This window comes from Lepisosteus oculatus, unplaced genomic scaffold, assembly GCF_040954835.1.
Source record: "Lepisosteus oculatus isolate fLepOcu1 unplaced genomic scaffold, fLepOcu1.hap2 HAP2_SCAFFOLD_63, whole genome shotgun sequence".
NCBI lineage: Eukaryota > Metazoa > Chordata > Actinopteri > Semionotiformes > Lepisosteidae > Lepisosteus > Lepisosteus oculatus.
Genome location: NW_027168182.1, coordinates 748,446 through 774,488, shown reverse-complemented (window position 1 = coordinate 774,488; position 26,043 = coordinate 748,446). Strand labels below are relative to the sequence as shown.

Below are 26,043 nucleotides of genomic sequence, written 5' to 3'. Positions count from 1 at the left end.
TCTATCAGTTTTGCACATCGAGAGACTGAAATTCTTGCCCATTCTTCCTTGCAAAACAGCTCGAGCTCAGTGAGGTTGGATGGAGAGCGTTTGTGAACAGCAGTTTTCAGCTCTTTCCACAGATTCTCGATTGGATTCAGGTCTGGACTTTGACTTGGCCATTCAAACACCTGGATACGTTTATTTGTGAACCATTCCTTTGTAGATTTTGCTGTATGTTTGGGATCATTGTCTTGTTGGAAGATAAATCTCCGTCCCAGTTTCAGGTCTTTTGCAGACTCCAACAGGTTTTCATCCAGAATGGTCCTGTATTTGGCTGCATCCATCTTCCCCTCAATTTTAACCATCTTCCCTGTCCCTGCTGAAGAAAAGCAGACCCAAACCATGATGCTGCCACCACCATGTTTGACAGTGGGGATGGTGTGTTGAGGGTGATGAGCTGTGTTGCTTTTACGCCAAACATATCGTTTTGCATTGTGGGCAAAAAGTTCGATTTTGGTTTCATCTGACCAGAGCACCTTCTTCCACATGTTTGGGGTGTCTCCCAGGTGGCTTGTGGCAAACTTTAGACAAGACTTTTTATGGATATCTTTGAGAAATGGCTTTCTTCTTGCCACTCTTCCATAAAGGCCAGATTTGTGCAGTGTAAGACTGATTGTTGTCCTATGGACAGACTCTCCCACCTCAGCTGTAGTTCTCTGCAGTTCATCCAGAGTGATCATGGGCCTCTTGGCTGCATCTCTGATCAGTCTTCTCCTTGTCTGAGCTGAAAGTTTAGAGGGACGGCCAGGTCTTGGTAGATTTGCAGTGGTCTGATACTCCTTCCATTTCAAGATGATCGCTTGCACAGTGCTCCTTGGGATGTTTGAAGCTTGGGAAATCTTTTTGTATCCAAATCCGGCTTTAAACTTCTCCACAACAGTATTACGGACCTGCCTGGTGTGTTCCTTGGTCTTCATGATGCTCTCTGCGCTTTCAACAGAACCTTGAGACTATCACAGAGCAGGTGCATTTATACAGAGACTTGATTACACACAGGTGGATTCTATTTATCACCATCAGTCATTTAGGACAACATTGGATCATTCAGAGATCCTCGCTGAACTTCTGGAGTGAGTTTGCTGCACTGAAAGTAAAGGGGCCGAATAATTTTGCACGCCCAACTTTTCATTTTTTTATTAGTTAAAAATGTTTCAAAAATCCAATAGATTTCGTTCCACTTCACAATTGTGTCCCACTTGTTGGTGATTCTTCACATAAAATAAAAAAATTATATCTTTATGTTTGAAGCCTGAAATGTGGCAAAAGGTTGAAAAGTTCAAGGGGGCCGAATACTTTCGCAAGGCACTGTATATTAATGTAAAGCTTTCTGATTTGTGATGTCCTGTATTTTTTTGTGAAAAGAAAATCAAGTTCTTAAAAATCGAAATCGGTTCACCCAGGGCGAGGCTCGGCCATTGCACTCCGGCTGTGCTGACCCCTGCGAATTCCCCAAATGTGGGAATCTCGACTGCATAATTTCTGGTAGTGGTGGACTGCGTTCGCGCTCTCCCCTGATGTGCTTGGTCCAAAATCAGATACGGGTGGGTTAGGACACCACGAGCTGCGTGGCTGCGGAAGGATCCCGGTTCGAAAGGAGTCGACGCCGCTGCTGGTTCTCGGTGGCTTTTAGTTAGGGGTCCGGAAAAGCATCTCAAGCTAGTTCCACTACTCCTTCCGGACGTTCATTCCCTTTTCAAAGTCAGTCGTTTTGCTGTAGTCTGCGTTCTTTAGGCTGATTATCGAGGTTAGCCTTTATTTGGTCATGGGGGGCCTCAGTACTGTATGCTGAGTCTAAAGACAGTTTCACCCGTTTTCTGATTGCTAGGTTCTGTAGGTTCTGTACCAGACATGTCAAACAGTGAATTGCTGTACCTCTATTGTATCCGTGCTAAATGAATGAAATCAGTAAGAAATGAATATATGTCTAGTTATACGAAAAACAAGTGGTTTATCGACTTATCTTCATTTGCAGATTTAGAGGCAGCTTCGATATTCGTTTTACAAACGTTTTTTTTTTTTTTTAATATGGGTCACACACATGCCACAGCAACAAAACATCTCTAGAAATGAGGCTATAGATCACCTTTCCATCCTGCAGGTTTTCCTCCCAAAGCCTGCGGCACCAACGTATGCTATTGCAGACACCAACGTTGCCTAGATAGAAAACCGAAATAGCCGTGGGTTTGCTTGCTGGTCTGAAGGATCTCTCTTCGAATCTCTATCATTTGTCAATGGAAGTAAAAGGCGCTGCAATCTCATACGTTCAGAATCAAACCCGCAGCTGTTGTTCGACTTTATTTCTTGACTAATTACAACTGAGTGTCGCATGAGCAGTTACATAAACTTGTCTGGTATATTTGAACACAAATGCCGTTCTTCAATTAAAACTAACAGTACATTGTCAGGGACATTCAGTTCTATACAAACAAGAGACAGACAAGAGAATATTTCTACCGTTCATGTGGACTACGTGTTGACTTACTGATCGGAATAATTGAAAAGTTCGGGCTCATAGCCGATGCAGTGCGTGCTAATTAGAACAGCAACGCTGAGCTCTCAGCACCGTACTGAGCCCAGGTGTTTTTCTAAAGCTGTCAGGTGCAGTTCATTTACATGAAGGAAATCTCTTACTGGGTACGATTACAATACAGTAAGTAGCACAGACTACTTAGGGAGTAGCCCGATGCGTTTAAAGACGACCCGAGCCAGACAGAAGTCGAACCTGCAATCTCCTGATCCGTAGTCAGACGCGTTATCCATTGCACCACTGGCCCTGGTGTGACACTGCATGACTGTAACCCAGTGAGATCAGTACTGCAACTAGTAAAATATTACCCCCGGTCCATTCTTTTCCAAAAGTGAGAAACACCTGTTTTCTACATTTTGTCTGTTTTAAAACCATATCTCTTTAAACCAAACCAAGAGTTTGTCTTTTGCACTGATATTCTGATTCATTTCGATTTCAAAGAAAAAAAAATTATCTTCCAAAGCATCATAAAATTGTCCCTTCTTCCAGACTCTACTTCTCTCTTGTAGTAGTACAGCAGACCTTTCCAGGTGAGCAGATCACAGAGTCCGAAATAAGCTTCCTCCATCAAGCAAAGTACCTGAACATGACTCTGTCTTCATAAAAGCGCCCCTGTAATAAAGAAATTAAATCCGAACTCAAGAGGGCAGTTGCCTACTGAAGTTCAAGAAGTCATCAATTTTAACCTAGCAACACATTAAAGGCTGCATCTATACAAGTACATTTCTAGAAATGCTCACCAGATTACGTTTTAAGAAAGAACTGCGCCTCAGGTTCCGCCAAGATCTTAACTCGGATGGCAGGATTCAGAGTCCGGAGTGTGGACTGATGGCGCACGGAGGGTCCACATACTGTGGATCCCTCAGTGATCTTCCGCGTGTTCAAACAGCCAGCGTGTGACTCCCCTGTCCCCGTGACCTCATTGCTCTGCTCTTGCCTCTTTGTAGCCGAGCCCGACTCATGGTAAAGTGGAAAAAAATATGCCTTCAACGTGAGATTGACTCTGGAGCGAGGATAGACGTTACCTTTTTATCGTTGAACAGGATGTATGTGATGTGGCGACTAGGTTCAATTTTGTATCCTCTTTAAAAGATTAAGGACTGGGGTGAGCGTGATTTACCACCCTTTCAGCTAAGAACCCGACGTGCGGACCGTTTAAGCTGCATAGACTCGGTCGTTTAACTCTTCTCCATTAGCAGGGTTAAGGGTAAAGAAAAAAACATTGCTGACTTCTTTTTTTTTTTTGCCAGCCGCGAGCGCTGATTAGCAAGGTTTGTATTTCATGTTTTGCAAGTTGCATCCATTTTAAGGAAAACAAGTCGTTCAGACAGGAAATGAATGCTTGCATTTAATTAAGGCTAGCCATAGGCAGTTGTCCATAATGACCAGTTCTGTTCGAGAAGACAGAACAAAAAAGGCACCGCTGGGATTCAGAGCCAGGGTCTCCTGTTTATTAGACAGGCGCCTTAAGCAACTAAGCCACGGTGCCCCAGGAGAGCTGTCCTTTTGCAGCCACTTGGACACACCACTCAGACACATCTGCATTCGGTGTGTGCTCCGCCTGCTCGCTGAGCAAGTTGCCACCTTTACATACAATAGCAACATCAACACCAAGAGAAAGGGTGACAAATGGCTTTTATCTGGAACTTTTCATGTCCAAGGAGCTCAATGTGCTTTCTGTGTACAACAGGGCCACTGAACTCCACACTGGCCACTGAACCACAGCAGTGGCTTGCTGGCTTGACATCTCCCAAGGAAAATGTTGAAATCGCACGTGGAACAGGAAAATGACCCTCGAGTACGAGGGAAAAAAAAGAAAAAGATCATCTGGAGCGCGCCAACCCATGTCTGGACAGCCCCGATCCCTCGACGAGGTGGCCGAGTGGTTAAGGCGATGGACTGCTAATCTGTTGTGCTCTGCATGCATGGGTTCGAATCCCATCCTTGTCGCGCTCCATGTCTGACACGTGTGCCCGTTCGGCGTTGGCCCTCCTGTTGTTTGCTCCGGTTCTAGAGCCGTGCATTTTCTAGCGGTGGCTGAACATGGTATAGTAGGGTAACGTCGGTATCGAGCAGTAACAGTAACGGTATTTACGTGCCGCTGCTGCCAAGTGGCTCTGGGTTGAGACCGTGTTTTCACTTACTTGCAACGCAAACGGAGAAAGCGATTTTTGACAGTCTCTCGAGAGACTGCGCTAGGTGTTTAGGGATAGACTGTCAGTTCCCCCTGGGATGGTGGCCTCTCAAATAGTTTGTGATTCCTCTAGACGTTTATACAGTAGAAGCCTGCTTCGTGGCTTAAATCCAAGCTAAGGAAACAAGTTAGAGGTCTGATGCAGAACTGCAAATTCAATGAAGGGGAACACTACAGTACATTGCACTGTATGTGTGAGGAAAGCTGCCCCCTTCAGTCTCTTGTCGACCGAACAGAGGACTCTGTTCATCTCTGTGGTGCAGCCACAGAGAAACTAGTCATGCAGGCTGATTTAAGGTTTCCCTTGATAAGGGACAGCTCCCAAAGGGGGATGCACTTAGCTAGGCCTGGCTATCATGATCAATGGTCATCCATTGGCGCCTATCTGTCTAGGGAGTGCCAGATGGACATCTGGACTGCATTCCTAAGTGTCAGGAGTAAGTGACTCATATCTCACCTTGATCAACCAATCAGGGACTGGTAGGGCCGAGTAACCCACGTGGGACTCTGATGCCCATGGAACTTTCAGCCAATCAACGAGCTGAAGTTCCTCCAGGTAAAAACAGGCAACACAGAGAGCCTGAGAGATTCAGTGGGAATTCAGTAGAGAATTCTGTGGAGTTTTCTAAAGGGAATTCAAAGGAGAATTCCAGGGCAGGACAGCCCAGGAGCAGAAGGCTCCCAAGGGCAGGACATTCTCACAGCGCGCCTCCTGACCATCCTGAGACTCAGCCCGGACAACCACGGAACGGCCAGTGTGTCCGAGTGCCAGAACTTTCCTTTGTTCTAAGAGTCTAGAGCGGAGGTTGCCAGAGAGTAACCAGAGGATCCACCCGAGGTTAGCACCAGCAGCAGGCGTCGTGAACAGGCCGGAACTGTGGACAGTTGAATCACTATTCAGAACTAGCTCTTCATCAGGAACGAACCGGTCTTCTTCTTGACTTGCTGGGACCCACAGTCATCTTTTCTCCTGTGCACAAACTTTGCTAGTTAAAGCCAACACTAACTAGCCGGTCAGTGAGCATCAGCAGTGCACCGTCGCAACCCGCACAGCACAGCCTAGCACCTAGACAGAGAGCGCGGATTGGACAGCAACAAGCCTGCAACTGTTTCTTTGTGCCCGCAGGAGATCTGAATCCCCAGAGATTGGATGAGTATTCAACTTCACTGCATTACTGCTCGAGAATTCAATTGTTATCCCAACCAGTTGATATCAATTTAATTCCTAAGAGTTATGTACTTGTTTTCAGTATCTAATGTAGAAGTTATAACCAGGTTCATTTATGAAATGGTCTAAATGAATGATATACTGAACGTATGTCCTCTTGATATGTGTAACACTTTGTAACTGACTGAATATATACCTTTTGTATTCTGATAACCCTCTCGATAAGATCTGTTCGTTTTACATGCATATTCTATGTATTGTAACGCCCTCGCCTGGTGGTGAGGAGGAAGCGCCCCTAGGCGCTCGTAGTACCGCTGGGCGTGCTGGGAGTGGTAGCCGGAGCGGGTGGGGGTGGACGTTTTGGGCCCGTTTCCGCGCACCGAGGCCGGGAACCTCTACGTCTTGGTGGCCATGGATTATTTTATGAAGTGGCCGGAGGCCTACGCCCTCCCGGACCAGAGTGCCCCCACGGTGGCCGATGCACTGCTGGAGGGGATGTTTGCCAGGCTGGGGGTGCCGGAGGAGTTACATAGTGACCAGGGGCGTAACTTCGAGTCCCAGGTCTTCGCCAGAGTGTGCCAGCGCCTGGGGATCACTAAGACGCGGACCACACCGCTGCATCCCCAGAGCAACGGGTTGGTGGAGCGGTTTAATCGTACGCTCACCACCCAGCTGGCCACCCTGGTGTCCCGGCACCAACGGGACTGGGACCGCCACCTCCCCCTTGCGCTCTGGGCGTATAGGACCGTGGTCCAGGAATCCACCGGGTGCACCCCGGCCTCACTCATGCTGGGCCGGGAAATGTGAACCCCGGTGGACCTGGTCTTCGGCCCGCCGCCCGGAGACGGGTCGGCACCGCTGGCTGGACCGGACTACGAGTGGGACCTGCGGCAGCGGATGCAGCAGATGCACAGCTTTGCACGGACCCAACTGACACAGGCGGGGGTCCGGCAGAAGCGGCACTGCGACCTGCGCTGCAGGGGGCCTGCCTTCCAGCCCGGGGACTCGGTTTGGGTGTACAACCCGCGCCGCCGCAAATGCCTCAGCCCTAAGCTGGCGCCGTCGTGGGAGGGGCACGCTGAGGTACTCTGGGTGGTGGGCGAAGTCTGCTACCGTGTCCGGTTGCGAACACGGGGGAGAGTGGTGGTCCTGCACCGAGACCGCCTGGCCCCCTACCGGGCCCGGGAGGAGGAGCTGTGTGGGGAGGCTCTAGAGGACCAGCCGGGGCTGGAGCCGGCCGATAGTGGGGCGTCCGTGGGTCGCCAGCCGTCACCGTGGCGCAGCGGCTGCTCACGCAGGGTTCCACAGCAGTTAGCCGAGTACGAGTACAGCCTGAGGGGGGTGTTCGACGTCGGCGAGACGCCAGACGCTTCAGGTTTTTAAGGAGTAAGAGTGCAGGGGGTCTAAACCTGCAATCCAGTGTGTTGAAGTATTTCACAACACTACCCCTAGCACATCTGGAAATAAATCCTCATAATGATTATTGCCCTGGGCATGTACCAAAAAATCACTGAGCATATATATATATATCACAGTGTTGAAGCTAGAGACACAGAATAAGTGCAAACACATCCTAAATACAGTGTTCCTGCACCTTTGACCTCATCCAGAATGTATCGTTTTTTGAAAGGGATTGCTGTCAGAATGCACAACTGAATCCCAAACAGAATCTCTAGTCAAATATGATCATTTGTGAAACAGGCAAATGAGTCTCTCAGGTGCCCATTGCTCATTTTCAGACACATTTATGCAATACTTTCACCATGCCTTGAGCAATAGGGATTAAAGATACCAGAGGTAAGGTTTAAAAGTGATTCTGAGGTGCAACACATCAGCGATACAGCTAGGCATCTGAAATGCGGGGTTTGAGAGCCCTTCAGGGAACACCGTACCCTAAAGGTACCAAAAGTCCACTAGTATAAGCATTAAGTCACTGTTACCCCTGTTACAATGTGATTGCTACATATCTTCATTTCTTTGGTTTTTAAGGAGTAAGAGTGCAGGGGGTCTAAATCTGCGATCCAGTGTGTTGAAGTATTTCACAACACTACCTGTAGCCCGTCTGGAAATAAATCCTCATTCTGATTATTGACCTGGGCATGTACCAATAAATCACTGAGCATATATATATATATATCACTGTGTTGAAGCTAGAGACCTGTATGTAATATTATGATGCTAAAATGTCATTTTCACATATATTAATGTAATAAATGATTGCTTATGCTTTATAAACAAATCTAATTAAAATAAAAGCTTACGTTTTGTATTTATCTTGTACCATAGAACATGATTTGCTTTGTATTTCAAGCCCACAAAGTGTCCAACTGATGCACTCCATGATATAAGGAAGATTATCACATGCATATCGGTATTATCTTTCTTATGAAAATGCATTCCTTTCATTACCTTTTACTTTTTAAAATGAACTCAAATTGTGTATAATGTAATAATTTAAGTAGAATAGATTCTAATAATATAATGATCCAGTGTGTTGAACTACTTCACTGCTCTATGCCGTCTGGAAATAAATCCTCAGACTGCTTACTGCCCTGGGCATGTACCAATAAATTACAGGAGCACATCTATATATCACTGCGATGAAGCAGGAGACACACAATCACTGCAAACACATCCTAAATACAGTGTTCCAGCACCTTTGACCTCATCCAGTACGTATCATTTCTTGAAAGGGATTGCTGTCCGAATGCACATCTGAATCCCAAACAGAATCTCTAGTAAAATACGATCATTTGTGAAACAGGTAAATGACTGTCTCAGGGGCCCATTCCTCATTCTCAAGACACATCTATGCAGTACGTACACCATGCATTGAGCAATAGGGATTAAAGACACCACAGGTAAGGTTAGAAGTCATTCTGACTATATTCTAAAATATTGGACTCATATTCTTATGATGGCAGTCACTTATGATAGTGACAGAGACGCTGTGTTGTAAAAGGGCGCTGTCTTTTGGATGAGATGTAAAACAGAGGTCACAGCGAGCTGAAAAACACGTTTTGAAAAGTGTGCTTTTCCTGCCCCAGAAGTTAAATGGGGGTGACCAAAGTTGCCCAAACGTGTTTATTTCTGCTGAAAAACCCGTTTTGACAACTTCTGCACAGTGGGGTTAAGGGCTGACTCAGTGGGCTCTAATGAGCCAGGCAGTTACATTGGGATTCCAAGGTTTGAAAAAACACGTTTATTTCGAGCTGAAAAACAAGTTTTGAAAAGTGTGCTTTTCCTGCCCCAGAAGTTAAATGGGGGTGACCTAAGTTGCCCAAACATGTTTATTTCTCTGTCACTATGCTGGGGCATTGGGACCCGCACAGACCTCAGGGTGAATGCCCCCCCACCGGCACCATTAACACCGCTTCCAGCTGGAAGCCTTGTTTTTTCCTGTAGCTCACCCTCATCCGGGTACTGACCTGGCTCACACCTGCTTAGCTTCAGTGGGTTTTCAGTTGCGAGTTGCAAGGGGATGCAAGTGATGGAGCCGCTTGCTGCAAAAGCCACTGCATTGGCCGGGAATCGAACCCGAGCCTCCCGCGTGGCAGGCGAGAATTCTACCACTGAACCACCAATGCTCAGTGCCTGAGCCTTCAAAAAAGACGCTTTTTTGGTGCTCTGTGCAAAACGCGTCGACATCTGCAAAATGCCATTCGCAGACGCTGAAGAACTTAAGTCCAAGGCAGCGGGTACAAGCGATTGGGCGTTTTAAAACCACCAGGAACAGCAAAGAGGCGCGCTTCTTCGCTTGCGCCGAAACACACCGAATGGAGGCAACAACGTAGTCGGCAGGATTCGAACCTGCGCGGGGAGACCCCAATGGATTTTTAGTCCATCGCCTTAACCACTCAGCCACGACTACAGCAAGCCCCACCGCCGCTGCGTTCTTGCTACAATCTTACCTGGATCGCGAGGTGCCGGCAGAAGCCTATTTCAAAGTCGTTCTCCGTTTCAAAAAAACATTTCCAAAATACAAGCCTTGCAGACAGACACGCCTCAGAGGACTTAAGGGTGGCTTCATGTCGGAATGATAAAGTCTCCCCGGACATGAAAATGCCACTTTGTTACACACAAAAAAAGAATCAACAACAGAGAAATGCCCACAAGCATTTCAAAAGCCGCACCACGCCGCACTTGAAATAGCTCTTACGTTAGTGGTAAACGCAGGAATCGCCTTTTTATTTATGCTCTTACCAACGCGATGGAAAGCAAAACAAAGCAAAGCAGAGCAAAACAAAACGAACAAACGAAAACCCTCACGTCCCGCACTTGCATATAACGCCGTTACGTGCCCAAGCGGTATTGTACGTCATCCTAGCACTGCACCCCGAGGCGTACGGTATATGGGAATGAGCACACGCCACGAATCGGCTCGAATCACTCCCTACAGCTGTAAGGCGCCTTGAAGCGTGCACCCCCAACATTCTTTTGATCTGTGAAAGGTAAACTCTTGAGCAAACTCTGAACCAGCTCTAAGGAAACTAATCCGATTGGACGTTACTTTGACTCATCTTTTTACGCTCAGTGCTGGATTGCTCAAACTCCAGCTAGGGTTAGGGTTAGCATTCCCACGCTACTTAGACACTTTGTTTACGCTCAGTGCTGGATTTTGGGAACTTCAGGACGAGTGGGAATTTTCTCCTATCTGTCAATTCTGTTTTGTTTTGGAGACTCTTGGCTGCCTATGTTGTACAGTGCAGCGTGAAGGAAACATTTTCCAAAACTGTGTCAGCTCAAAAGTTGTAAGAAAACCTCTCCATCTGCTTTAACTCTCTTCATTTTTGTCATTTAATGTGACACTCGATGTATAACTGGAGCCTCACATATGCAAATGGTGAGGCTCCAGTTCGACACCCAGTTTTACACCACTTTACAGTATATGACAAAAGCATGGCAGACTGTGCCGGACCAGCAGATAACTTCCGCTTATTTTTACCATATTAAACATTTGAAATCCTCCCACTTGCATTTGTGACACTTGATTTTGGCTCCACCTAAGACACTCTTAAATCTTCAAACACTTTTCTCTTCTCCCGCAACACTCTTGTCTGTCGCACTATGTGGCAGCGTTGCATGACAACCCATCTCACCACGGAAAGGAACTTAACAGCTTTGGTAAGAGAGTAGAATTACCTGAAGAACTGCTTTCCATGGAAGCAGGACCAAGCGATGTAGCATTTTTATAGTACCAGGAAAGGAGAAGCGGCACTTCGCCTTTGCCGCACAGGCACAAGGCGACATGCGGCAGACGCCGTAGTCGGCAGGATTCGAACCTGAGCGGGGAGTCCCCAATGGATCGAACGCCATGGAAAACGAAACAAAACTAAAGCCCTCAGCTCCTGCACTTGATTATAATGCCGTTACGTGTCGAAGCAGGAATTTACGTCATCCTACCACTGCAACACGGGGAATAGAGGGAAATGAACACAAGCTACGAATCGTCTCAATCACTCCCTAGAGTCGTAAGGCACATTGAAGGGTGCACCCCCATCATTAATCGTTGGGCCTCTGTGAAAGGAAAGCTGTTGAGCAGTCTTTGAAACAGCTCGGATGAAACACTTGATTGCTTCCATGTGCATCTGGAGCCCACTTCGTATTTTCACTTCACGCCGCCCAAAGCATTTCTAAAACAGGAGATTCGCTTTGGGAATGCGCCCTGCCCTACAAATAAAACAGGTCTACGGGTCTGAAACCTGCTCCACCGAAAACAGTTCTGTTGCGCTTTTGATCAAAGGGAGATTCTCTGTTCTTACTTTTTGATGACATAACACCCAAAGGGGCTTCTTTGGAGCTGGATTCCAACCAGAATCCTAAAGATTCTTGGCGGTATCCTTTACAGTCCTCTGTTCGGTCGACAAGGAACAGAAGGGGGCAGCTTTCCTCACACATACAGTGCAATGTACTGTAGTGTTCCCCTTCATTGAATTCGCAGTTCTGCATCAGACCTCTAACTCGTTTCCTTAGCTTGGATTTAAGCCACGAAGCAGGCTTCTACTGTATAAACGTCTAGAGGAATCACAAACTATTTGAGAGGCCATCATCCCAGGGGGAACTGACAAAGTCTATCCCTAAACACCTAGCGCAGTCTCTCGAGAGACTGTCAAAAATCGCTTTCTCCGTTTGTGCTGCAAGTAAGTGAAAACGCAGTCTCAACCCAGAGCCACTTGGCAGCAGCGGCACGTAAATACCGTTACTGTCACTGCTCGATACCGACGTTAGCCTACTATACCATGTTCAGCCACCGCTAGAAAATGTAAGGCTCTAGTACTAGAGCAAACAAAAGGAGGGCCAACGTCAAACATAAGGAGCGACGAGGATGGGATTCAAACCCATGCGTGCAGAGCACAATGGATTAGTAGTCCATCACCTTAACCACTCGGCCACCTCGTCAACGAAACTGGGCTGTCCAGACATGGGTTACCGCGCTCCAGATGATCTTTTTCTTTTTTTTTCCCTCGTACTCGAGGGTCCTTTTCCTGTTCCACATGCGATTTCAACATTTTCCTTGGGAGATGTCAAGCCAGCAAGCCACTGCTGTGGTTCAGTGGCCAGTGTGGAGTTCAGTGGCCCTGTTGTACACAGAAAGCACATTGAGCTCCTTGGACATGAAAAGTTCCAGATAAAAGCCATTTGTCATCCTTTCTCTTGGTGTCGATGTTGCTATTGTATGTAAAGGTGGCAACTTGCTCAGCGAGCAGGCGGAGCACACACCGAATACAGATGTGTCTGAGTGGTGTGTCCAAGTGGCTGCAAAAGGACAGCACTCCCGGGGCGCCGTGGCTTAGTTGGTTAAAGCGCCTGTCTAGTAAACAGGAGATCCTGGGTCCGAATCCCAGCGGTGCCTTTTTTTGTTCTGTCTTCTCGAACAGAACTCGTCATTATGGACAACCGCCTACGGCTAGACTTAATTAAATACAAGTATTCATTTCCTGTCTTTAACGCGACTTGTTTTTCTTAAAATGGATGCAACTTGCAAAACATGAAATACAAACCTTGCTAATCAGCGCTAGCTGCTTTAAAAAAAAAAGAAGTCAGTAATGTTTTTTTCTTTAACCTTAACCCTGCTAATGGAGAAGAGTTAAACGACCGAGTCTATGCAGCTTAAACGGTCCGCACGTCGGGTTCTTAGCTGAAAGGGTGGTAAATCACGCTCACCCCAGTCCTTAATCTTTTAAAGAGGATACAAAATTGAACCTAGTCGTCACATCACATACATCCTGTTCAACGATAAAAAGGTAACATCTATCCTCGCTCCAAAGTAAATCTCACGTTGAAGGCATATTTTTTTTCACTTTACCGTGAGTCGGGCTTGGCTGCACAGAGGAGAGAGCAGAGCAATGAGGTCACGGGGACAGGGGAGTCACACGCTGGCGGTTTGAATACGCGGAAGATCACTGAGAGATCCACAGTATATGGACCCTCCATGCGCCATCAGTCCGCACTCCGGACTCTGAATTCTGCCATCCGAGTTAAGATCTCGGCGGAACCTGAGGCGCAGTTCCTTCTTAAAACGTAATCTGGTGAGCATTTCTAGAATCGTACTTGTATAGATGCAGCCTTTAATGTGTTGCTAGGTTAAAATTGATGACTTCTTGTATTTCAGTAGGCAACTGCCCTCTTGATTTCGGATTTAATTTCTTTATTGCAGGGGCGCTTTTATGATGACATACTCATGTTCAGGTACTTTGCTTGATGGAGGAAGCTCATTTCGGACTCTGTGATCTGCTCACCTGGAAAGGTCTGCTGTACTACTACAAGAGAGAAGTAGAGTCTGGAAGAAGGGACAATTTTATGATGCTTTGGAAGGTAATGTTTTTTTTTCTTTGAAATCGAAATGAATCAGAATATCAGTGCAAAAGACAAACTCCTGGTTTGGTTTAAAGAGATATGGTTTTAAAACAGACAAAATGTAGAAAACAGGTGTTTCTCACTTTTGGAAAGGAATGGACCGGGGGTAATATTTTACTAGTTGCAGGGCTGAGCTCACTGGGTTACAGTCCTACAGTGTGACACCAGGGCCAGTGGCGCAATGGATAACGCCTCTCACTACGGATCAGGAGATTGTAGGTGCGACTCCCGCCTGGCTCGGGTCGTTTTTAAACGCATTGGGCTACTTCCTAAGCAGTCTGTGCTACTTACTGCATTGTAATCGTACCCCATAAGAGATCTCCTTCATGGAAATGATCTGCACCTGACAGCTTTAGAAAAACACCTGGGCTCAGTACGGCACCTGAGAGCTACGCGTTGCTGTTGTTCTAATTAGCACGCACTGCATCAGCTATGACCCAAACTTTTCAATTATTCCGATTAGTAAGTCAACACGTAGTCCACATGAAGGTAGAAATATTCTCTTGTATGTCTCTTGTTTGTATAGAACTGAATGTCCCTGACAATGTACTGTTAGTTTTAATTGAAGAACGGCATTTGTGTTCAAATATACCAGACAAGTTTACGTAACTGCTCATGCGACACTCAGTTGTAATTAGTCAAGAAATAAAGTCGAACAACAGCTGCGGGTTTGATTCTGAATGTATCAGATTGCGGCGCCTTTTACTTCCATTGACAAATGATAGAGATTCGAAGAGAGATCATTCAGACCAGCAAGCAAACCGACGTCTATTTCGGTTTTCTATCTAGGCAACGTTGGTGTCTGCAATAGCATACATGAAAGCATGATGCAATTTCTGTGGCTACATTTGTTGCACGTCATGCACAGTAAGAGTGTTTCTAACACCAAATACAAAGTTAACAACTAGCGATCACGCCTTCTCCTCAGTTAACCCACTGAAACCCTTGCTGTTAACAGTTCTTTACTGCGTGCTTTACGAGCACCTACATATTGTGTCGGTTCTTTCAGCTTTATTCATTAGGTTTTCAAAGGCATACGTAGAGCACCAGAGGCCCTAACCCAAGATGTGTGGTTATATGAAGAATTAATTTCAATGGCAGCGGGGCCAAGCAATTTAGCGTTTTTATAGGACCAGGAGAGGAGAAGCGGCACTTCGAATTTGCCACGCAGGCAAAAGGCAACGTGCGGCAGATGCCGTAGTCAGCAGGATTCAAACCTGCGCGGGGAGTCCCCAACGGATTTCAAGTCCATCGCCTTAACCACTCGGCCACGACTACAGCGAGCTCAGTACCGCCGCATTCCTCCTATAATCTAACACGGAGTGCGAGGTGGCTGCGGAAACTTTTTCAAAGTCGCTCTCCGTTAAAAAAAAATACCTTTGACAAAATACGTGCCGGCAGACAGACACGCCTCAGAGGGTTTAAGGCTGGCTTCACGTTCAAATGATAAAGTCTCCCCGTCCGGATGTCAAAATGCAACTTTGGCAGACAGAAAAAACATCAACAAACCACAAATGTGGACAAGGATTTTACAAGCTGCACCACACTGCACTTTCAAAAGCATTTACATTCCTGTTAGACGCAGGAATTGCCTTTGATTTGCGCGCTTACAAACGCCATGGAAAACGAAACAAAACTATAGCCCTCAGCTCCTGCACTTGATTATAATGCCATTACGTGTCGAAGCAGTAATTTACGTCATCCTACCACTGCAATACGGGGAATAGAGGGAAATGAGCACACGCTACGAATCGTCTCAATCACTCCCTAGAGTCCTAAGGCGCATTGAAGGGTGCACCCCCATCATTAATCGTTGTGCCTCTGTGAAAGGAAAGCTCTTGAGCAGTCTTTGAAACAGCTCGGATGAAACACTTGATTGCTTCCATGTGCATCTGGAGCCCATTTCTTATTTTCACTTCACGCCCATTAAAGCATTTCTAAAACAGGAGATTCGCGCTTGGGAATGCGCCCTGCCTTACAAATAAAACAGGTCTACGGGTCTGAAACCCGCTCCACGGAAAACAGTTCTGTTGCGCTTTTGATCAAAGGGAGATTCGCTGTTCTTACTTTTTGATGACATAACACCCAAAGGGGCTTCTTTAGAGCTGGATTTCAACCAGCATCCTAAAGTTTCTTGGCGGTATCCTTTACAGTCCTCTGTTCGGTCGACAAGGGACAGAAGGGGGCAGCTTTCCTCACACATACAGTGCAATGTACTGTACTGTTCCCGTTCATTGAATTCGCAGTTCTGCATCAGACCTCTAACTCGTTTCCTTAGCTTGGATTTAAGCCACGAAGCAGGCTTCTACTGTATAAACGTCTAGAGGAATCACAAAGTGTGATTCTGAGAGACTGTCAAAAATCGCTTTCTCCGTTTGCGTTGCAAATAAGTGAAAACGCGGTCTCAACCCAGAGCCAACGTTAGCCTACTATACCATGTTCAGCCACCGCTAGAAAATGTACGGCTCTAGTACCAGAGCGACGAGGATGGGATTCGAACCCATGCGTGCAGAGCACAATGGATTAGCAGTCCATCGCCTTAACCACTCGGCCACCTCGTCGAGGAAACTGGGCTGTCCGGACATGGTTTGGCACGCTCCGGACATGGGTTGGCACGCTCCAGATGATCTTTTTCTTTTTTTTTCCCTCTTACTCGAGGGTCATTTTCCTGTTCCACATGCGATTTCAACATTTTTCTTGGGAGATGTCAAGCCAGCAAGCCACTGCTGTGGTTCAGTGGCCAGTGTGGAGTTCAGTGGCCCTGTTTATTATGCCTAATAAACAGGAGATCCTGGGTGATCCTAGATGATTGCAAGCCGTACAGCCTCTGCCATGCTTCCCAGGTGGGATGACGTTTTGGAGTTGGTATGCAGTGTTTTGTTATCTCCAAACACAACGCTGTGCACATTTACCAACAAGTTCAGCTTTTGTCACGTCTGTCCACAGAACATTGTTCCAGGAGTTGCTGTGGAACATCCACGTGGTCTTTAGCAAACTTGAAAGGGGCAGTGGGGGCAGACACTTCCCGCCCCCCAAAGAAAAGAGCGCCAATCAGACAGGCGGAGACCAAGGACTCGCAGAGCAGACAACCACAATCGCCATAACAAGAGCGATTGTGAGCGGTTTTGTTTTCTCTCTTTGACCAGCCCAGCTGCACCCCCCACCCGAAAGCAGGGAAGCACAAAAATTGCATGGAACTCATTCATGCTCCTCTCCACGGAAATCTTTAGTAAAAGGCGAAAGACTTGCACGAAATGAAGAGAAACCAGAGTGCGTGGCTGCACAGCTGCAGGAGCCCAGGCCGCCTTCAAGGCCTCTGACCTGCCGGTCGTGGTTGGCAATGCACCTGGCCTTACAAACGAGCCAGTGGGGTCCGTTCAGCTCCGGGCTCATCGCCTGCGGCTCTCGGCTTGCGGGCGTGCCCAATCCGTGCGATAACTCGGAAAATGGAACTCATTCATGCTCCTCTCTGCGGCTATCTTTAGTAAAAGGCGAAAGATTTGTATGAAATGAAGAGAAACCAGAGTGCGTGACTGCATAGCTTCAGGAGCCCAGGCCGCCTTCAAGGCCTCTGCCCTGCCGGTCTTGGTTGGCAATGCACCTGGCCTTACAAACGAGCCAGTGGGGCCCGTTCAACTCCGGGCTCATCGCCTGCGGCTCTCGGCTTGCGGGCGTGCCCAATCCGTGCGATAACTCGGAAAACACCCGGCAATACTGTGCCGGAAACGACGCACTCTGCTACAATATGATTGCTATATATCTGCATTTGTTGGTTTTTAAGGAGTAAGAGTGCAGGGAGTTTAAACCTGCGATCCAGTGTGTTGATGTATTTCACAACACTACCCCTAGCACATCTGGAAATAAATCCTCATAATGATTATTGCCCTGGGCATGTACCATAAAATCAGTGAGCATATATATATATATTACTGTGTTGAAGCTAGAGACAGAATAACTGCAAACACATCCTAAATACAGTGTTCCTGCACCTTTGACCTCATCCAGGATGTATCCTTTTTTGAAAGGGATTGCTGTCAGAATGCACAACTGAATCCCAAACAGAATCTCTAGTCAAATATGATCATTTGTGAAACAGGCAAATGAGTCTCTCAGGTGCCCATTGCTCATTTTCCGACACATTTATGCAATACTTTCACCATGCATTGAGCAATAGGGATTAAAGAGACCACAGGTAAGGTTTTCGCGTTGAGCAATAGGGATTAAAGATACCAGAGGTAAGGTTTAAAAGTGATTCTGAGGTGCAACACATCAGCTAGGCATCTGAAATGCGGGGTTTGAGAGCCCTTCAGGGAACACCGTACCCTAAAGGTACCAGAAGTCCACTAGTATAAGCATTAAGTCACTGTCACCCCTGTTACAATGTGATTGCTACATATCTTCATTTCTTTGGTCTAGGAGTAAGAGTGCAGGGGGTCTAAATCTGTGATCCAGTGTGTTGAAGTATTTCACAACACTACCTGTAGCCCGTCTGGAAATAAATCCTCATTCTGATTATTGCCCTGGGCATGTACAAATAAATCACTGAGCATATATATATATATATCACTGTGTTGAAGCTAGAGACCTGTATGTATAATATGATGCTAAAATGTTATTTTCACATATATTAATGTAATAAATGATTGCTTATGCTTTATAAACAAATCTAATTAAAATAAAAGCTTACGTTTTGTATTTATCTTGTACCATAGAACATGATTTTCTTTGTATTTCAAGCCCACAAAGTGTCCAAATGCACTACATAATATAAGGAAGATTATCACATGCATATCGGTATTATCTTTCTACATAACGCACTACATAATATAAGGAAGATTATCACATGCATATCGGTATTATCTTTCTTATGAAAATGCATTCCTTTCATTACCTTTTATTTTTTAAAATGAACTCAAATTGTGTATAATGTAATAATTTAAGTAGAATAGATTCCAATAATATAAAGATCCAGTGTGTTGCACTGGCCTGGTCAGCCTGGCCTGGGGGATGGTGAACATAGCACTTTCAGTGCTGGAGGTGTTAATGGCGGAGGTGTTGGAGAGTGGTAGCTGTCGGGGGTTGTAGCTTTTCCTTTGCAGCTTGTCCTATACCTTCCTCCTGTAGGCGTCCTTGCTCTCTCTCAACTTCTGTTTTAGCTCCCATCATGTAATGATGAACATGATTTACATGATATAAGGAAGATTATCACATGCATATCGGTATTATCTTCCTCATGAATATGCATTCCTTTCATTACCTTTTAATTTTTAAAATGAACTCAAGTTGTGTATAATGTAATAATTTAAGTAGAATAGATGCTAATAATATAATGATCCAGTGTGTTGCACTACTTCACTGCTTCACTGCTCTATGCCGTCTGGAAATAAATCCTCAGACTGCTTACTGCTCTGGGCTTGTACCAATAAATTACAGGAGCACATCTATATATCACTGCGTTGAAGCAGGGGACACACAATCACTGCAAACACATCCTAAATACAGTGTTCCAGCACCATTGACCTCATCCAGAGGTCATAGCGAGCTGAAAAACACGTTTTGAAAAGTGTGCTTTTCCTGCCCCAGAAGTTAAATGGGGGTGACCAAAGTTGCCCAAACGTGTTTATTTCTGCTGAAAAACCCATTTTGACAACTTCTGCACAGTGGGGTTAAGGGCTGACTCAGTGGGCACTTCTGAGCCAGACAGTTACATTGGGATTCAACAGTCTGAAAAAACGTGTTTATTTCGAGCTGAAAAACACCTTTTGAAAAGTGTGCTGTTCCTGCCCCAGAAGTTACATGGGGGTGTCCAAAGTTGCCCAAACATGTTTATTTCTGCTGAAAAACACGTTTTGACAACTTCTGCACACTGGGGTTAAGGGCTGACTCAGTGGGCTCTAATGAGCCAGGCAGTTACATTGGGATTCCAAGGTTTGAAAAAACACGTTTATTTCGAGCTGAAAAACAAGTTTTGAAAAGTGTGCTTTTCCTGCCCCAGAAGTTAAATAGGGGTGACCAAAGTTGCCCAAACATGTTTATTTCTCTGTCACTATGCTGGGGCATTGGGACCCGCACAGACCTCAGGGTGAACGCCCCCCCGCCGGCACCATTAACACCGCTTCCAGCTGGAAGCTTTGTTTTTCCCTGTAGCTCACCCTCATCCGGGTACTGACCTGGCTCACACCTGCTTAGCTTCAGTGGGTTTTCAGTTGCGAGTTGCAAGGGGATGCAAGTGATGGAGCCGCTTGCTGCAAAAGCCACTGCATTGGCCAGGAACCGAACCCGAGGCTCCAGCGTGGCAAGCGAGAATTCTACCACTGAACCACCAATGCTCAGTTCCTGGGCCTTCAAAAAAGACGCTTTTTTGGTGCTCTGTGCAAAACGCGTCGACATCTGCAAAATGCCATTCGCAGACGCTGAAGAACTTAAGTCCAAGGCAGCGGGTACAAGCGATTTGGCCTTTTAAAACCACCAGGAATAGCGAAGAGGCGCGCTTCTTTGCTTGTGCCGGAACACAACGACAGGAGGCAGACAACGTAGTCGACAGGATTCGAACCTGCGGGGGGAGATCACAACGGATTTCTAGTCCATCGCCTTAACCAACCGGCCACGACTACAGAAAGCCCCACCGCCGCTGCGTTCTTGCTACAATCTTACCTGGATCGCGAGGCGCCGGCGGAAGCCTATTTCAAAGTCGTTCTCCGTTTCAAAAAAACATTTCCAAAATACAAGCCTTGCAGACAGACACGCCTCAGAGGACTTAAGGGTGGCTTCATGTCGGAATGATAAAGTCTCCCCGTCCGGACATGAAAATGCCACTTTGTTACACACAAAAAAAGAATCAACAACAGAGAAATGCCCACAAGCATTTGAAAACCCCCACCACGTCACACTTGAAATAGCTCTTACGTTAGTGATAGACGCAGGAATCGCCTTTTTATTTACGCTCTTACCAACGCGATGGAAAGCAAAACAAAGCAAAGCAGAGCAAAACAAAACGAACAAACGAAAACCCTCACGTTCCGCACTTGCATATAACGCCGTTACGTGCCCAAGCGGTATTGTACGTCATCCTAGCACTGCACCCCGGGGCGTACAGTATATGGGAACGAGCACACACCAGGAATCGTCTCGAATCACTCCCTACAGCTGTAAGGCGCCTTGAAGCATGCACCCCCAACATTCTTCTTTGCGCATCTGTGAAAGGTAAACTCTTGAGCAAACTCTGAACCAGCTCAAAGGAAACTAATCTGATTAGACGTTACTTTGACTCATCCTTTAAGGGACCCTCGTTAATTGGAGAAATCAATGATTTCGAATGAGTTCTGTATGCGTTAAAAGACAGCTATACACAGAAAACATGCAGGACACTGCTCATGATGTTTCCCGAGCCGAAACACAGTGCGTTTTCCCAAGCCATCTGACAAAGCCCAACCACTGAAAACTGTAGCAGATCGTGTAAAGACGTTCAACTTTGTAACTACTACACGTTCAGGATGCAGAATAAATTCCTCTTTTCAAACTGTCAAAGGTTTGCTTTGCGAACGGTGCAGGACATCGCACAATCTCTTTTGAACAGGGACAAACGATTTCTTATGGGGCGCAGTAAGTACAGACGTTTAAAAAGCTCCACTCATGCCAACGCTGCAGCATGAAGAAGCGCAACCTAAAGTTTGCATTCCTAGCGCTGTTGCAACCTAGCACTGTTGCATTCCCCGCATCAGTAGCTAAGAGAATATCATTTACGACTCATGTTAATGCAGTTTCAGAAACCAGACTGAAATTTCTCAAGTATATTATTTGAATCCAGATACGATTGACATTGGGCAACAACTATTCTCTCAAGACTTTTAGATTGAAATGGGACCTTTGAGACAGGCCTGTAGTTGTTAAGAACTCGTGGATCCAAATTTGACTTCTTAAGGAGCGGTCTAACAACCGCTACCTTAAATTGATCAGGTACAACGCCTGACGCAAGCGATGCATTCATCATACTAATTATAGGTCCTGCCAGTCCTTCAAGGGAATCTTTGACTAGCTGAGTGGGGATGGGATCTAGCGAACAGGTGGTTGACTTTGTCTTACGTCTGTGTTCATGAGTCCACCATAAGAAGAAATCTGAAAAGGAGTGGTGATCATGCGAGGTCACCACGGAGGAAACCACTGCTCTCCCCCCAAAAAAAACCACCACTGCCCCCTCAAGTTTGCTAAAGACCACATGGATGTTCCACAGCAACTCCTGGACCAATGTTCTGTGGACAGACGTGACAAAAGTTGAACTTGTTGGTAAATGTGCACAGCGTTATGTTTGGAGATAACAAAACACTGCATACAAACTCCAAAACCTCATCCCACCTGGGAAGCATGGCGGAGGCTGTACGGCTTGCAATCATCGAGAATCACCCAGGCTCACCCAGCATCTCCTGTTTACTAGGCAGGCACTTTAACCAACTAAGCCACGGTGCCCCAGGAGTGCCGTCCTTTTGCAGCCACTTGGACACACCACTCAGACACATCTGCATTCGGTGTGTGCTCCGCCTGCTCGCTGAGCAAGTTGCCACCTTTACATACAATAGCAACATCGACACCAATAGAAAGGATGACAAATGGCTTTTATCTGGAACTTTTCATGTCCAAGGAGCTCAATGTGCTTTCTGTGTACAACAGGGCCACTGAACTCCACACTGGCCACTGAACCACAGCAGTGGCTTGCTGGCTTGACATCTCCCAAGGAAAATGTTGAAATCGCATGTGGAACAGGAAAATGACCCTCGAGTACGAGGGAAAAATATGAAAAAGATCATCTGGAGCCCCAGCTCATGTCCGGACAGCCCAGTTTCCTTGACGAGGCGATGGCAATGGACTGCTAATCCACTGTGCTCTGCACGCATGAGTTCGAATCCCATCCTAGTCGCTCTCCATGTCTGACACGTGTGCCCGTTCGACATTGGCCCTCCTGTCGTTTGCTCCGGTACTAGAGCCGAACATTTTCTAGCGGTGGCTGAACATGGTATCGAGCGTAGGCTAACGTCGGTATCGAGCAGTAACAGTATTTACGTGCCGCTGCTGCCAAGTGGCTCTGGGTTGAGATTGCGTTTTCACTTACTTGCAACGCAAACGGAGAAATCGATTTTTGACAGTCTTTCGAGAGACTGCGCTAGGTGTTTAGGCATAGACTTTGTCAGTTCCCCCTGGGATGATGGCCTCTCAAATAGTTTGTGATTCCTCTAGACGTTTATACAGTAGAAGCCTGCTTCGTGGCTTAAATCCAAGCTAAGGAAACGAGTTAGAGGTCTGTTGTGACCCCAAGTGTCTAGGGGTAAAGGGGTGTAACATTTAGGATAATTCTTTTGGAAGCAGGGGGATCCTGGTGAGGGACTAGGAAGCGTGATAAGGGTAAGGAACTAGAGTGGTGCCAAAGAAAAGAAAATAAACAAAATGGAGCTGGCTAGGACAGTGAGGGAAAGCTAATCTGACTACAAAAGAAACCCCGAAACACACGGTCTTTGGCGTCTTCAACACCCTAGCTAACCTGCACTGACTACCCAAAACCATACAAGACAAATGGCACTCACCCGTACTAAACTAGCGTACTAATACAAAGTCAACTAAGTGTGTAAAGTGTACCCAACAACCTAAACTAACCTTATATACAAAAGTTCACACAAAAACACAAGTGAACCAGGAATACAAATAAGGGAATACAAGAGTAATAAACAGGAGCAGGGTACAAAAGAACACAAAAGTTGAACATGTAACACTGGGGCAAGGGAATGACAAAACAAGGAAGAACACACAAACAAATGAAAGTACAAAGAAACTAATGTAAACCAACAAAACAACAAAGCCGAAGCTGTACGAAAATACACAAACACAAATCAAAACAAACCAACAAACGAAGCCGAAGCAATAACAAGAAGTAAAGCGAAGCAAAGCGAAAACCAAAACCGAACGGGACCGAAGTCAAACGAAAGGCCTCTTCTTTCTGAAAGCCTCCATGTTATATAGTGAATAAGATGTGTTCTGATTGGCTGAGGGCTGTTTGATGATGACATCATATTGAAACAGTGGTGTGATGGTTGGCCAATGGGGAAGGGAGAACAATCAAGGGTCAACAGTGTGGACATAACAGAAAAAACACACACAGAACACACACTGGGACGTAACACCCCCACCCATAAAAACAAACATCTAATGTTTGGACAATGAAGGCAAAACCAATCAAACAATATGCTATACTCTACCCCCAGCCAGGTCATTTCCAAGAATAAGAGTTACCCCTTTAAGAGGTAGCGAAGGACGTACCCCAACTCTAACAAATCCAGTAACTAAACCACATTGTAGATGTACACAGTGTAAAGGCACTTTCATAAAACCCATTTCGATGCCTTGAACTAATACACTCGAACCACAGAAAGATTTATCAGATAAAGGCAGTGCATCCACAACAATAAATGACTGGGCTGCTCCAGTATCTCTTAATATTTGAATTGTTTTCTGGTCTTCTGGTTTACCTGTTAGCGAAACGAATCCTTCCATAATAAATGGTTCATAACTAGGGTCAGGGAGACTGTTTTCACTAGACAAAGGAATAGCAGAACGGGAAACAGTCTTAACAAACCCAGCACTCTTAGGTTGTTGCTGTTGCTGCTGCTTACGTTTTAGGGCCAAACAATCTGCAATTATATGACCTCTCTTGTGACAATAAAAACATTCACGCTCCTCTTTAGAACGTGAGGAACTAGTTTTTACTGGGGGAGACTGAGACTGGGAACTTAGAGTAGACAAAGTCTTCTCCGCACGCACAGACATGAAAACATTCTTATGAGTGAGCACGAACTCATCTGCCAAAACAGCGGCTTGCGATAAAGTAGTTACTTTTTGCTCATTCAAATACACAACAATGTGTTCAGGCAAACAGTTCTTAAATTCCTCTAAGAGCATTAACTCACGCAATGAGTTAAAGTCACTCACTTTACTGGCTACAACCCATTTATCAAAGAGAGTGCCCTTCTCTCTAGCAAATTCAACAAATGTCTGGTCTGACACTTTACGATGATTTCTGAAGCGTTGTCTATAAGCCTCAGGAACTAATTCATAAGCCCGTAAGATAGCAGCTTTCACAGTATTGTAATTCAAACTTTCTTCTAAAGAAAGTGTAAAACAAACTTCCTGAGCTTTGCCCACTAATCTACACTGCAAAAGCAGTGACCAAACCTCCTTAGGCCAACAAAGTGATGTGGCAATTCGCTCGAATGCACCAAAGTACGAATCAACTTCCGTCTCCCTAAACAGAGGAACTAAAGCAATGTGCTTACTTACATCAAAGGTGGTAGAGAGTGGATCTTGCAAAGGAGACACGCTAGAGGCCTCGGAGTGGGTCGGCTGCACAGCAGGAGCATTCTTTCGTGCTTCTAGCTCAAGCTGTCGGAGCTTAACCTCTTTCTCCGCCTCGATCTCCATCTTACAAATTGCAAGGCGCAATTCAAATTCTGCCTGGCGTACTTGGGCTTTTTCCTGCGCCTCCATGTGCAAGCGGGCCAAATGAACTTTCAGGCGAGTACCGCTCGCTTTTTGACCCGGTGGAGACCGGAGAGAACGGTTCAAAGGGAGGCAAAGTGGCCTTGACCTCAGCCTCCACTAAGTCTTCAGCCACCCCCTGCACCTCGTCCTGTTCTTCTACCACCATAGCAGGTTTAGCACCAGCCCCAGGAGAACCGGCGTACCTGCTCGTTAATGCAATGACCTCTAACTCCACCAACCTATCCATCACAGCTCTCTTGACGTCCCTTTTAAGAGCTTGCGTCGAAACCTGAATCTGGAAGTAATCAGCAATTTGGAGCAATTCGTCCTTCCTACACTTATCCAGCTGCTCAAAGGAAGGTTCCTCTACAAACTTTCGCAAATAAAAAGTAGCCATAACTACAGTACCTTGCCAAAACACAATCCACAAATCAAAATCCTGTACCAACACCAAAATTCTGCAACACAAAAAAAAATCCTTAGGACGGGAATTTGATATCCCGGATGAGCCCCCAATAATGTTACGACCCCAAGTGTCTAGGGGAAAAGGGGTGTAACATTTAGGATAATTCTTTTGGAAGCAGATGGGTTTTGGTGAGGGACTAGGAAGCGTGATAAGGGTAAGGAACTAGAGTGGTGCCAAAGAAAAGAAAATAAACAAAATGGAGCTGGCTAGGACAGTGAGGGAAAGCTAATCTGACTACAAAAGAAAACCAGAAACACACGGTCTTCTGC

General features: G+C 46.0%; 8 non-coding genes and 1 pseudogene across 8 annotated transcripts; 2 read left to right on the top strand and 7 right to left on the bottom strand.

The window, feature by feature from the left end:
• The first annotated feature begins 1,386 nt into the window (after positions 1-1,386).
• LOC138232332 (U1 spliceosomal RNA) lies at positions 1,387-1,556 on the top strand. Its single transcript, XR_011187065.1, has one exon. It is a non-coding gene; the product is annotated as a U1 spliceosomal RNA (small nuclear RNA).
• A 7,891-nt stretch (positions 1,557-9,447) lies between these two features.
• trnag-gcc (transfer RNA glycine (anticodon GCC)) lies at positions 9,448-9,518 on the bottom strand. The gene has a single exon. It is a non-coding gene; the product is annotated as a tRNA-Gly (tRNA).
• A 202-nt stretch (positions 9,519-9,720) lies between these two features.
• trnaf-aaa (transfer RNA phenylalanine (anticodon AAA)) lies at positions 9,721-9,802 on the bottom strand. The gene has a single exon. It is a non-coding gene; the product is annotated as a tRNA-Phe (tRNA).
• A 2,446-nt stretch (positions 9,803-12,248) lies between these two features.
• trnas-acu (transfer RNA serine (anticodon ACU)) lies at positions 12,249-12,330 on the bottom strand. The gene has a single exon. It is a non-coding gene; the product is annotated as a tRNA-Ser (tRNA).
• Positions 12,331-12,710: 380 nt separating this feature from the next.
• On the top strand, positions 12,711-12,784 carry trnat-agu (transfer RNA threonine (anticodon AGU)). Its single transcript has one exon. It is a non-coding gene; the product is annotated as a tRNA-Thr (tRNA).
• A 2,200-nt stretch (positions 12,785-14,984) lies between these two features.
• On the bottom strand, positions 14,985-15,066 carry trnas-uga (transfer RNA serine (anticodon UGA)). The gene has a single exon. It is a non-coding gene; the product is annotated as a tRNA-Ser (tRNA).
• Positions 15,067-16,267: 1,201 nt separating this feature from the next.
• On the bottom strand, positions 16,268-16,349 carry trnas-gcu (transfer RNA serine (anticodon GCU)). The gene has a single exon. It is a non-coding gene; the product is annotated as a tRNA-Ser (tRNA).
• Positions 16,350-16,945: 596 nt separating this feature from the next.
• LOC138232445 (U5 spliceosomal RNA) lies at positions 16,946-17,062 on the bottom strand. Its single transcript, XR_011187174.1, has one exon. It is a non-coding gene; the product is annotated as a U5 spliceosomal RNA (small nuclear RNA).
• Positions 17,063-17,213: 151 nt separating this feature from the next.
• On the bottom strand, positions 17,214-17,317 carry LOC138232462 (U5 spliceosomal RNA; annotated as a pseudogene).
• Between the last annotated feature and the right edge of the window lie 8,726 nt (positions 17,318-26,043).